Consider the following 14121-nt stretch of genomic DNA (forward strand, 5'->3'; position numbering starts at 1 on the left):
CGCAGCAGGTGGTCTTGCCAGCACCGCTCTGGCCCAGGGCCACGATGCTCTGGTCCCTCTGCTGGCTCAGCAGAGCCCAGTACGCCCGCTGGGCCAGGGAGCCAACGTGGGCGGGTAGGCCATCCCAGCAGCTCCTGGGCACCTGCAGGAAGAGCGCCGGCATCAGCCTTCCCACCCGGCCGGGGCCCAGGGAGCACTCCACAATGCTCCAACCCGGCCTCAAGCCCAGATCCACGTCCATGCCTCCCATCCTACTCCAGCCTTGTCAGAGACGTCGTGCATTTTTCTGGGGAGAGCCCAGCCTGGAGATCTAGTCCTGCCACTGGCTCGCTGTGAGTCCTTGGGCAGCCTTGGACCCTGCTCTGAGCCTGGCCTCTTCTTCAGCCAATGAGAGGCTTGAACTAAAGCTGCATTAGCTCATGGGGCTCATCTCACTTGCTACACAAAGGACTGGATCGTACCTGTCTGAAATGAAGCAGGTGGATAAAATGGCTCAATTGATGAGTGACGTCTGCCATGGAAACAGAATGGGGCATGGGGGAATTGGCGGTACGTGTGCTATGTATTTGCTATAACAGATTTAGATACCGGAAGCCCCTTTGACTTCATTCATTCATCCATCCATACATTCATTCACTCAGTAAAAAAAAAAAAATTCATTGAGTGTCTACTACATAGCAGGCACTAACCCAGGCACTGGGGGCACAACACTACTCAAGGCGAATAAAGGAAATCTCTGCCAACCGTGAGGAGATATCATTATACACCTATTAAGATGGCTAAAAAACCGGTTTTTAATTTTTTTTGACACACTACCAAGTTCTGGTTAAGATGCAGAGCAAGTGGAATTCTCCCACAATGCTACACAATACAGCCACTCTGGAGAACAGCTTGGCAGCCTCTTTTACAGTGATACGTACACTCGTCATCCAACTGAGCAACCCCACTCCTAGGTATTTACCCAAGAGAAATGGACATTTGTGTTCACCAAAAAACCCTCTGTCACTGGTTATATTGAGTAGGTATTCAAAATCATCAACAACCTAGAAACAACCCAAATGTCCCTCAACTAAAGAACTAAGATAACCAACCACCCTGGTTTTAGCACTGAAAGTCCCATGTCCCAGAAAAACCATTCCCTCCCACGGAAACCAGGACAACTGGTCCCCCTCCGAACAGATAAACAAAGCTGTGCAATAAAATACAATAGAATAAAAGAACTAACGGCTCACAGCTGCAACAATATGGGTGAATCTCAAATGCGCTGTGCATTGTGATAAGTGGAAGAAGCCGATTCCAAAGGTTACACGCAGTACAATCCCATTTATATGACTTTTCAGAAAAGGCACAACTAGGGAAAAGGGACAAAAGAACAGATTAGTGGCTGCCCAGGGCGGGACATGGGGGAGGGGATGACCACAAGGGTATGGAGAACTTTTGGGGGTGATGGGAACTGTCCTGTAATTGATGGCAGAGACAGTTTCACAACTATACGTGTTTGTCAAAAACTTACAGAAGTGAACACTAAAAAGGGTGACATTAACTGTATGTAAATTATACCTTAATAAACCTGACTTAAGACAAAAAAAGCCCTGCCTGTAGAGCTTGCTTTCCTTTGGGAGAAGACAGATGATAAAAAACCAACTAATTAAATTATACTCAACGGGAGTCATTTGAAAGCCATGAGCTTGGATGAGATCACCAAGGAAGTGGGCGTTTAAAGAGGGAGACAGAAGAGGTGTAGGGATGGGGCACCCAGACTTGGAGAGATCAGGGACCAGCAAAGGAGGCTGAGAGGGAGGGCCAGCGGGACAGAAGGAAAACCAGGAGAGCGGAATTCCTGAGCTGCGGAAGGGAGTGATGGCAGGAGGAGGTAAGGACCAGCCCCTGAAGTGCTGCTGAGGGTCAAGTCAGAGGAGGCCGGAGAATTGTCCACTGGGCTTGGCAGCATGGAGGTCACTGTGACCTTGACAAATGTCTGCTTAGCGTGGTTTTCAGGGAGAACGGAAGAGGGCGGTGGAGGTAGTGAGGGCAGTAGAAAGGCACCAAAGGGAGCAGGGAAACGGGCCTGGCTGGAGGAGGACCTTGGAAGCCCAGGATGCTAAGCGGGTGACAAGTGGGCTAGCATCCACCCTCCCAGTGGCTTGGCAGGACCAGGGGCACAAACTCCGGTGTGGCGGCCCTCCCCCTCCCCGAACCCCCAGCCTGGGGCTAAGGAGCACCCCCAGTGCACTGTTGGCCTTTCCTACCCCGAGGCCCCCAGGAACAGCAATGAGTCCCCATCCTGACACAAATCAAAAGGCTCACAGACCTACTAGAGAATGGACCTGAGGATATGGGGAGGGGGAAGGGTAAGATGTGACAAAGTGAGACAGTGGCATGGACATATATACACTATCAAACGTCAAACAGAGAGCTAGTGGGAAGCAGCCGCAGAGCACAGGGAGATCAGCTTGGTGATTTGTGACAAAGTGAGACAGTGGCATGGACATATATACACTATCAAACGTCAAACAGAGAGCTAGTGGGAAGCAGCCGCAGAGCACAGGGAGATCAGCTTGGTGCTTTGTGACCACCTAGAGGGGTGGGATAGGGAGGGTGGGAGGGAGGGAGATGCAAGAGGGAAGAGATATGGGAACATACGTATATGTATAACTGATTCACTTTGTTACACAGCAGAAACTAACACACCATTGTAAAGCAAGTATACTCCAATAAAGATGTTAAAATAAATAAATAAATAAAAAAGGCTCAGCAGGACCCCAAACCTGGCAAAGTAGGACAAGCCGCCACACTGGCTGGACACAGCCTAAGGGAACGCAGCGGGCAGGGGGTCCTGAGGTCCGAGCCTCGGAGCCACCTGCCGCTTTGGAAACATAAAGTTCAAGGGCCAGGCTATCCCAATCGTCAGCCTTCTCAGGCCTGCAGGGGAACAGGGAGGATTCTGCAGACCCAGGCCCCACAGTCACACACAGGTACCCCCTGCATGCTTGCACACGGGCATGCTCAAGGGCACACGCACCCAACAGCTGCAGAGGCCTCTGCACACAGGTGTGCCCATCTACACCCCACGCAGTCACAGCACACTCACCCCAAAAGAGGCCTGCACCCCCAGGCACGCACCCAGCTCCCAGCCACCCGGCAAGCCCAGACCCCCAGTGAGAGAGGCCCCCAGCCCTGCCTGGAGCCCTCCTAGCCCATCTTCAAGGAGGCCTCAGTCCCAGCCTCACCGCAGGTCTCTGCTCCCACCTGGTGGCCATTTGAGGAACCAGAGGGGACTCAGCCAAAGACAGAAGGAAGCTGTGGGTGTGGGAGGCAGCGTGACTTGAGGGGGACCCACGCCCACCGCAGGGTTACAGGGGCTTAGGGGGATCACGGGACTCAAGTTCCTCCTACCAGGTTGGGTCCCAATCCCCGCACTTTTAGGCTCTTTGACCCAGGCCGTGTAGCAGACGCCGCAATCGAGGACAGTCACGGTCGAGAGAACTGGGCTTGCGGAGAGACCTGTGACAAACACCCCTCCCAGGGGCCCCTAAGGAACCAGAGCAGGCTCTCGGGGCCTTGGGCTGCAGTAACAGAAGCACAGCCTGCCTGGCAACGGAGGGGAGAGTGCAGCGTCGCCCTTCCAGGCTAATGAGAACCTACTGTATAGCACAGGGAACTCTACTCAATGCTCTGTGGTGACCTAAATGGGAAGGAAATCCAAAAAAGAGGGGATATATGTATATGTATAGCTGATTCACTTTGCTGTACAGCAGAACTACGCTCAAATAAAATTAATTTTTTAAAAAAGGTGCCTTTTGTTATGTTAATGAGGTGACTTTTGGAAAGCCAAATATATATGAGATGACCAAATATATATATATATATATATATAATATTTTTTTTCCTTTCTAGATTACCAGTTTATTATAAAAAGATCTAACTCAGGAACAGCCATATGGAAGAGACGCACAGGGCAAGGTATGGGGAAAGGGGTGCAAAGCTTCCATGCTGTCCCACCTGGCACCTCCCTGGGTACACCAATCCAGAAGCTCTCCAAACTCCATTCTTTTTTTTTTTTTTTTTTTTAATAATTTTGAAGAACTTTTTTTTTAAATTATTTATTTATTTATTTATTTTAGTTGTGTTGGGTCTTCGTTTCTGTGCAAGGGCTTTCTCTAGTTGTGGCAAGCGGGGGCCACTCTTCATCGCGATGCGCGGGTCTCTCACCATCGCGGCCTCTCTTGTTGCGGAGCACAGGCTCCAGACGCGCAGGCTCAGCAGTTGTGGCTCACGGGCCCACTTGCTCCGTGTCATGTGGCATCTTCCCAGACCAGGGCTCGAGCCCGCGTCCCCTGCATTGGCAGGCAGACTCTCAACCACTGCGCCACCAGGGAAGCCCCAAACTCCATTCTTTTAATTTCACTGAAGCTTCGTTATGTAGACAGGATTAACTGATTCAACCTCAAGCCCCTCTCCCCTTCAAGGGGGTGGGGGGGAGGGTGGAAGAGACTGAAAGTTCCAATCCTCTAATTCTGGTTGGTTCCCCTGGCAACCAGCCCCTTCCTTAGGGGCTTTCCAAAAGTCACCTCATTAACACAAACTCAGGTGTGGTTGAAAGGGTTTTGTTATGAATATCAAAAGACACTCCTATCTGGAAATTCCACGGGGTTTAGAAGTTTTGTGCCAGGAATGAGGGACAAAGACCAAATATATATTTTATTATACCTACTGCCTAATACTAAATCTTACTGCTAATAAGGTAAGTACAATTAAAACGATAGTGAAATACCATTTTCACCTATCCAATTGGCCACATGGAAAAGTTTGATATTACTCTGTGTTGGTGAGGATACTGGGGAACAGGCAATCTCATACACTGCTAGCTAGTGCAAGTATGAAGGGCAGCATCTGCTGAAATTTTCAATGCATATTTCCTTTAATCCAGCAAGTCCACTTTTGTGGGCAATTCAGAACCCTCTCTAGAATAAGGGTCAGCAAATTTTTTTTTTCCAAAAAGGGCGAAAATGTAAATATTTTAAGGTTTGGGCCACGTGGGAGATGGCCAAATATATATTTTTGGTCCGAATGACCAAATATGTATTTTTCTTCATAAATCACAATATTGCACCCAGCTCAATAAAAATCTCCAAATGCTTTGCACATCAGCTGGCTTTGACAAGTCTTCACCTCTCCCCCCACCCCCTTCCTCTCTCCCTAAATCATGCTCTGAGTGTTTCTTGAAGAAATAGAAAAATCTTGGCTCCTCCAGCACATTGCCTCTCCACTCTCCATATTTGTGGTTGCCTCACTGACCCAGGTTGGCCACACGTCCCTTGCCAGCCACCTTACAGCCTGGTGAGATCCTGGACCTCCCAGATGGGCCTCCTGGCCTAGGGATGACCAGTAATATTTCTCTCAAATGCTAGCATCTACTGATCTGTAGTTGGGGACTGCCTGGAGTGTTGTATTGAGAAGGATCCTGAGCTATGGCTGAACTAGCAAGAAAGTGTGTGGTGATTGACTAGCAATGTCTGCCATGGGCGCAGGAATGGTTCGGAGTGGTGCCTGTGCCAAGTATTTGCCATTTCCAGCCTGGGGCTTCCCCTGCCACAGTGAGGCAAGAGGCTGGTCAGTCTTTTGCTGGGAGGCTCCCCTGACTGCTCCACCACAGGGCTGTCTTTCTACCCCTGCTCCCTTGCTACCTGGAGTTTTGCTGTCTAATACGGCAGCCACTAGCCACATGGGGCTATTTCAATTTAAATGAATTAAAATTAAATTAAAACCTCAGGGGCTTCCCTGGTGGCACAGTGGTTAAGAATCCGCCTGTCAATGCAGGGGACACGGGTTTAAGCCCTGGTCCGGGAAGATCCCACATGCCTCGGAGCAACTAAGCCCGTGCACTACAACTACTGAGCCTGCGCTCTAGAGCCGGTGAGCCACAACTACTGAAGCCCACGCACCACAACTACTGAAGCCCGCGTGCTACAGCCCGTGCTCTGCAACAAGAGAAGCTACCACAGTGAGAAGCCCTCACACCACAACGAAGAGCAGCCCCCGCTCGCCGCAACTAGAGAAAACCCGTGCACAGCAACGAAGACTCAACGCAGCCAAAAATAAATAAATAAATAAATAAATAATTTAAAAAAACACACACGTAAGATGATTTTTTTTAAAAAAGATCTGTATGTAGAACACTGAGCACCTAAGGGCTCGATTATGGGCTGTTATCATTCAAACGGGACTGATACAGAACTTTTCAAAGCTTCTGCTTCTGAGGTTTACACGTGCTGCTATGCGTAAGCCGGAAACTGATCATCACCATCTTTACATCACTTTGTGAAGTCATAACAATGGTGTTATGCATCTAGGGTTTTACAGGCAGTCCCAATTTCACATATTTAACACATTCTCCTGCCAAGAACCAAATACTTTATTTCAAAAATAAAATTACACTTCAGAACATAATATGGTAACCAGAGCCGAACCTAAGCTCCCACAATAACAACCAGAAAACTGGACAAAGTATATGAAGTAACTGTTTTCAGACACAGAAGGGGCTAGAGTCCCTGAAAGAAGGGAAGCAAACTAGGAGGACCCCAGGCTGCGTCAGCTCTTCGCCTGGAGGCACTTTCTGAAATGTGGTGCTGGGAGGGGGACCCAAGCAGACCATGGTGGTCCTGCCGAGGCAAAGGCACCAGGAGTTCATGGAAGACGAGGTGCCTGGAAACACCAGAAAAATAAATGAAATGAAGAGCTATATAGCTATTATAAGCCAGTGGTGATGACAACTTACTAGGATATACTCAATCCAAAAGAAGACTGGAGAAGAAAAAAGCAACAAGGAAACAAATAATACATACGAGATTTAAATCCAACTAAATTGGTAATTATTCAAGTGTAAATGGTCTAAATAGTCTAATTACAAGGCAGAGGTCAGAGAATAGACATACCATGCAAACACTAATATCAAGAAAGCTCGAGTGATTATAACAATATTAGACAAAGTAGACGTCAGAACAAATATATTATTACCAGGACAGACTTCTCATCATGATAAAAGTGGTAGATTCATCAAGATGACATAACAATCATAATGTGTGTGTACTGGGAATTCCCTGGCGGTAAGTGGTTAGGGGTCCATGCTTCCACTGCAGGGGGCACAGGTTCAATCTCTGGTCGGGGGACTAAGATCCCGCAAGCTGCATGGTACGACCAAAAAACAAAAAAATACCGTGTGTACCTATCACAGGAGATGCAACAATGCCTCTCCTAGGCACTTACCAAAGAGAAATGACAGCATTTGTTCACAACAAGACTTGATGAAAAATATCCATAGCAGCTTTACTCATAATTTCCCTGAACTGGAAACAACCCGATGTCCATGAAAAGTGAAGTGTGTTAATAAGTCCATACATTGGAATACTATTCAGCAATAAAAGAAACAAAAACCCCAACACAAGCAACATGATAATGAACCTCAAGGAAGAACATGGTGCTGAGGCAAAGGGGCCAGACCCAAAAGAGTGCATAGGATTTGATTCTATTGATAGGATGTTCTAGAAAAGGCAAATATAATCTATTGTGACTGGAAGCAGAAGCAGATCAGTGTTTGCCTGGGGCTGGGTGGGATGAGCTATTTAGAAACGGGCCCAGAGTGTACTTTTTAAAGTGATGGAAATGGTCCATATATGGATCGTGGTAACAGGTACGCGGGTGCACACTTTTGTCAAAACTCAAACTCTATACTTAAATTGGATGTATTTTATTGTGAGTGTTTTATACCTCAATAAAATTGCTTTTTAAAAGAACAAAAGCATACAGCATATTTATCAGTAAACAAAGAAAAATTAAGTAACAACTGGATCCTTAGACATGTGGTATCTCAAGAGAAGGAAATCAGGCATATTCTGAAAGAGATAAGCTAAAAAGTAACACTAGAAGAAAAGGGCCCAAATCAATGTTCCCAATAAGCTATCCTATTTCAAGTTCTCTTCCATCACCAATTCTGAACCCACTTCTTGGTTTAAAAGTAGAAGCCACAAAACAAACCTAATTTCAATCTTCTGAAATAGTCATAGATTATATGGTAAGCAAATGAATTCTGAAAGAGCAAACTTTGAAGACAATGAATTAAAAAATAAAATCAAAGCAGTGAAATATTTCCAGTAAGGAAAAAAAAAAAAGATTTCTTTGGAGAGTAAGTGCCTCTTACAAGGGAAGAAAGAATATGTGCTTCTTGAAGAAGCTGTCCTAGTTGCTCTCACTGTGTTCTACTGTTATAAACAGTCTCTTTGAGGGACTAAAGCAATTCTCTCTGCCCCCACCTCCATCCACACTTTGCTGGGATTTCTCTTGGAAACCACCAAATCACAAGAATCTTCTCTGTTCATCAGCGAGCAGAGTTGGGACAAAGCTCTGAACTCTAAGGCTGACCTAAAAGCATCACGCAGAACACAGAGCGGGTGTGACAATACTCTTCAGCAGACGGCCCACTGTGCAAAGCAAGCAAGTCACCTTAATTCCGAGATGCATGAACACAGTCATCGCCCTACACCCTCAGGCTCTTGCCTGAGCCTTTCTTTCACCTTCTGACCCCAGCTGAACCCAAGCACATGGTACCCTGCAAGCCCCTGTGCCTCCCACCCGCTTTTGTACCACAGCACAATTCACTGCAAATCTATCCTCCCATCTTCAGATGACTTCTCACCACCTCCACTGCTGGCCGCTGGTCCCAAAGCCGGGATCATCTCTTGCTGAGCGCTGCAGCATCTCCTGCTTCTTGCTTCCACAGCACCGAGACGATGCTGCATGAGCACTTGAGTCAGGGTGTGCCGCCCCAGTGCTCAAACTTTCCTGTGCCCCATCCCAGGACCAGTAAAAGTGGAGATCCTCGTGATTGCCTAAAAAGCCTCGCCAACCACCCCCCACCTGTCTCGCGGTCCCTCGCACTCAGCCCCTTGGCTGCAGCCACCTTGCTCTTCCTCCACCACGTGGTTCCAGTCTTAGGGTCTCTGCCCTGCTGAGCCCTCTGCCTGGACCCACTTCCCCCCAGTACACAGGGGCTCAGCCCTCACACCTCCCCAGGACGCTGTTCAACCGTCCCTTTATAAGTGGTGCCTTCTCCAAACACCCTTTTGAAACTGCCGCACATACCGGCAAGCCCTGCCCCCCTCTGGCCTCTACAATTCTCCACAACATTTACTACTGTGCGGACAGTGTGTATTCGTTGGTCTGTCTCCCGCCCCCCCCCCCCAACCCCCCGGTAGAATGTTAGCTCCAGGGACTTCCCTGGTGGTCCAGTGGCTAAGTGCAGGGGGGCCCGGGTTCGATCCCTGGTCAGGGCACTAGATCCCACATGCCACAACTAAGAGTTCGCATGCTGCAACTAAAAGATCCCACGTGCCACAACTAAGACCCAGCGCAGCCAAATAAATAATTAAATAAGTATATTAAACAAAGAATGTCAGCTCCATAGGGGCACCCATAGCAGTACTACTCACGGATGCATGGTACACAGTGAAAGTCACTGAACGAATGACGGAATTTTTAGTAGATTTCAAACAAAGCCCGAGAACCACCTCATAGCATATCTCTACATTTCCTGGTCTTGACTTTGACTAGAAGTAGGAATACTAAAATAAATCAAAAATAATGTATAAAACCCTCAGAAAAGGTATCTCCCAAAGAGCTAAAACCAGGGGATATTAATGACAGTGCACTGCCACCTGGAATTTCAGGCGTTTGGGGCTCCTAAAGTCCTAAACCCGCCCAATCATCCCTCTACTGTCAGTTCAAAAAGCTGACGGTCAACTTTTCCAGTAGAGGTGATGTTTCCTGGGTCCTTAGAACTCTCTAGGAATATATATTAAGACCCCAGCTTTGCTAATATTGCTAGAGCATGTAGCATTTTCCCTTAATTATGTGGACCCAGGCAACGAGACAGCTACAAAGTTGAGTCAGTTGCAGATGTTGGCTGATTGGCTAGACTTTCCTTTTGGCTAAGAGTGGTTTCCCCACACTTGCCGTGGGATCTAAACTCATGGCGCTGAAACATCACCAGTAGCCCCTTCCAAGAATTTCGGAGACTTCTGGGCAGTAGTAAACACTCCTTACAGCTGTCTGATACTGGCATGCCAGAGGTCTGTGGGTTTCACATCCATCCTTTTGCAGAGTGAGCTGGTGGCAGGTGGAAAGTCCTCTGTGGCCTGACGCTGTTCTAGTCTCCCCTATGTGCTGTTTTGTTTAATAAGACATTTCCAGTGGAGCACTTAATATATATTAGATTCTCAATGTCTCATTCAACAAAGCACATAAAGCAGAGACCTGTGCACTGCCCCCAAATTCTGGATTTTAGTATCATGATATATTAACTAGGAATTGTATAGTTTATATGCTTTTTTAAAAAACAAACTCCAGCACTACTTACAATAGCCAAGACATGGAAGCAGCCTAAATGTCCGTCCACAGATGAATGGATAGAGATGATGTGGTATATATCAATATATACACAATGGTATATTATGCAGCCATGAAAAAGAATGAAATAATGCCATTTGCAGCAACATGGACGGACCTAGAGATGATCATACTAAGTGAAGTGAGTCAGACAGAGAAAGACAAATATTACATGGTATCACTTATACATGGAATCTAAAAAAATGATACAAATGAACTGATTTACAAAACAGAAATAGACTCACAGACATAGAAAACAAACTTATGGCTACCGAAGGAGAAACGTGGGGAGGGATAAATTAGGAGTTTGGGATTAACAGATACACACCATTATATATAAAATAGATAAACACAAGGACCTACTGTATGGCACAGGGAACTACATTCAGTATCTTGTAATAACCTATAATGGAAAAGAATCTGAAAAAGAATATATATATGTATAACTGAATCACTTTGCTGTACACCTGAAACTAACACAACATTCTATCAACTATACTTCAATTAAAAAAAAACCCAGGGCTTCCCTGGTGGCGCAGTGGTTGAGAATCTGCCTGCCAATGCAGGGGACACGGGTTCGAGCCCTGGTCTGGGAAGATCCCACATGCCGCGGAGCAACTAGGCCCGTGAGCCACAACTACTGAGCCTGCGCGTCTGGAGCCTGTGCTCCGCAACAAGAGAGGCCGCGAGAGTGAGAGGCCGGCGCACCGCGATGAAGAGTGGCCCCCGCTTGCCGCAACTGGAGAAAAGCCCTCGCGTAGAAACAAAGACCCAACACAGCCAAAAATAAATATAAATAAATAAATTTAAAGAAAAAAATTAAAAAAAAAAAAACCCGAGGCGTGCTCATTTCCCCACTAACTTTTCCTGGTGACAGACGGAAAATAGCAGTTGTGAAGTGCCTACCTCCTATTCAGGCTCTGCTTTTTGGGGGATGGGCAAACTTGGTCACATTATTTTAACTAGCATAGAAAATACTAGTGCTGTGTTTAGTACACAGGTGGCCATCACTGTCTTAAACCAATAGTAATTCCCATCAACCACGGGCTCAGAAGAGCTCAGGGAAAATTAAATAGCAACCACCTACAAGATCAGAGAGAGAGTTGCCAGCCGGCAGATCAGGGGTCTGGTGGTCACATGCCAGGGTTCCTATAGTTCTAGTGATTAGCAGATGTTAAAGGACTGTGCCATTCCAGCAGAAGTGTAGCTCTTCTGAATTTTTCTGGGAAGAGATAATCATGGCTGATCTTAGAACCTGAATGATGTCTTGTAAGAGGAAAACCGGCCCAAATAAACTGGTTTAAAATAAACGAACAAAAAAGACAACGAAATTTCTCATAGGACTGGTTTAAGCCTTTTTACTCTCTTTGAAAGCTGCCACAATTTTCTCAGATGTCCCCAGTTTTCAGAGCCGCAGAGGCTGCGTGGCAGGGCAGGTGGCGTCTCCAACCCGGGGCGCCAATACCCAGGCTTGTGGGAGCCAACACAGATAAGGAGTCAGCCCAAAGGACTGCCTACCAGTGGGGTTTGGACTCACAGCCTTTCCCTCTTCTTCAGTGTCTTTCCTCTCTAGGCGGCATTTCTGTCTAGAGATGCAAGTTGAAAGTGCAGAATCTGTGTCCATCATTTCTGTGGGTTCCTCACCACCCGTTGCCTGTGGCTGCCTGGCCTCTTCAATTGAAAATCCAATCAGCTGTGCTTAGCCAAGTGTTTACCTCTGCTGTTTGAAAGTTTAAATGGATCTTTAACTCTTTCCCTCACTAGAAGTCTCCACAAAGCCATGGATAATTGATGCAGGGTTGAATGGGGCCTCAGGTTTTCTTCTCTTTTGGGGCTGGTGGCTCTCAGCTGGAGGAAGTTTTACACGTCAGACAGGGTGGGACGGCGGCCATCTGTGACTGTCAATCAGGGAGGCTGTTTGTCTGGGGAAGGCCCTGCACAGGGACACAAACAAACTCTTCCAAACAAAGGTGGAAACAAAAGAGAAAACAAAGCCTGAAGGGGGGTTCCCAGGTTAAGATTTCCCTCTCTATGACCACAAGCAAAAGGGCTCGATGTTCTATCATTTAACTCTGCTCTTCAAGTCAGAAGTTGCACAGAGGTTAAGTATTTGCAGATTTTAGCCACCTACCATGTTTTGAAGCACAAAGCACTTCGAGCAATAATTTTATAATCATAAAATAGGCTGGTAACTTTGTTCCTTGAAACTGACAAAAAAGTAAACCTAAAATGTTTTCCTCTGTGTCGCTTATTTTTTTTTTTCAGTACTTCTGTGGTCCTGTATTTTGCATATAATTACCAAATTAAAAAAAGAGGTCTCTATGTCATGTCTGTGTCCATCTTTCTTTCTACAGGCCTGCTTAGAAAATCCTTTTAAAAAGAACTTTGGGGCTTCCCTGGTGGCGCAGTGGTTGAGACTCTGCCTGCTAATGCAGGGGACACGGGTTCGAGCCCTGCTCTGGGAAGATCCCGCATGCCGCAGAGCAACTAGGCCCGTGAGCCAAAACTACTGAGCCTGCGCGTCTGGAGCCCGTGCTCCGCAACGAAAGGCCACGATAGTGAGGCCCACGCACCGCGATGAAGAGTGGCCCCCACTTGCCGCAGCTAGAGGAAGCCCTCGCACAGAAACGAAGACCCAACACAGCCAAAAATAAATAAATAAATAAATAAATAATAATTAAAAAAAAAAGAACTTTGTAAGGTAGCAATTTCTGTCTTTCCAATGTATCCTTTTTATAATGAAACATACTTTTTTTTTCAAAGTCCATGGCAAGTATATTTCTTATGCCTTAGCCCCAAACGCCAAATATAATTTATGCATTCTTTCAACCCGAATGTTCTTTGAAAGCATGCTAAATATGTTTGAGACCAACGTTAATAAATATTTAAGAAATTAAAGTGAAAAGGAAAAATCGAAAAGAAAAGGCACCAGACTGGAAAGAAAGGAGTACATTTGTTTTTATTCAGAGACAGGATCTTACATGTAGAAAATCCTAAAGAACTCACACACATACACACATACACAAATCTACTAGAACTAATAAATTAGTTCAGCAAGATTGTAGGATACAAGATCACCATACAAAATCCAATTCTATTTCCATGTACTAGCAATGAACAACCAAAAATGAAATTAAAGAAACAATTTCATCCATAATAGCATCAAAAACATTAAAATATTTGTGAATAAATTTAAGAAGACACATAAGACTGAAAACTACAAAGCACTGCTGAGAGAAATTAGGGACGACGTAAACAACTGTAGAGACATTTCATTCATGGATTGGAAGACTTAATGTTGTTAAAATGACAGTTGTCTCCAAATCTATACATTCAACAAAATCCCTACCAAAATCTGAGTAGGCTTTTTTTTGAGGGGGGGCAGAAATTGAAAAACTGATGCTAAAATTCATATGGAAATGCAAAGGATCCAGAAGAGCCAAAAACAAGTTTGAAAAAAAAAAGAAAGAAAAGAATAAAGTGAGAAGATTTTTATTTCCTGATTTCAAAACTTACTATAAAGCTACAGTAATCAAGACACTGTGGGACCAGCATAAGGACAGACATATACATCAACAGAACAAAACTAAGAGTCCAGACATAAGTCCTTAAGTTTATGGTCAATCAATTTTTAACAAAGGTGCCAAGACAATCCAACGGGGGAAGAAAACGTTTTTATCT

This window comes from Balaenoptera borealis (assembly GCF_965194805.1).
Source record: "Balaenoptera borealis genome assembly, contig: HAP1_SCAFFOLD_248, whole genome shotgun sequence".
Lineage (NCBI taxonomy): Eukaryota > Metazoa > Chordata > Mammalia > Artiodactyla > Balaenopteridae > Balaenoptera > Balaenoptera borealis.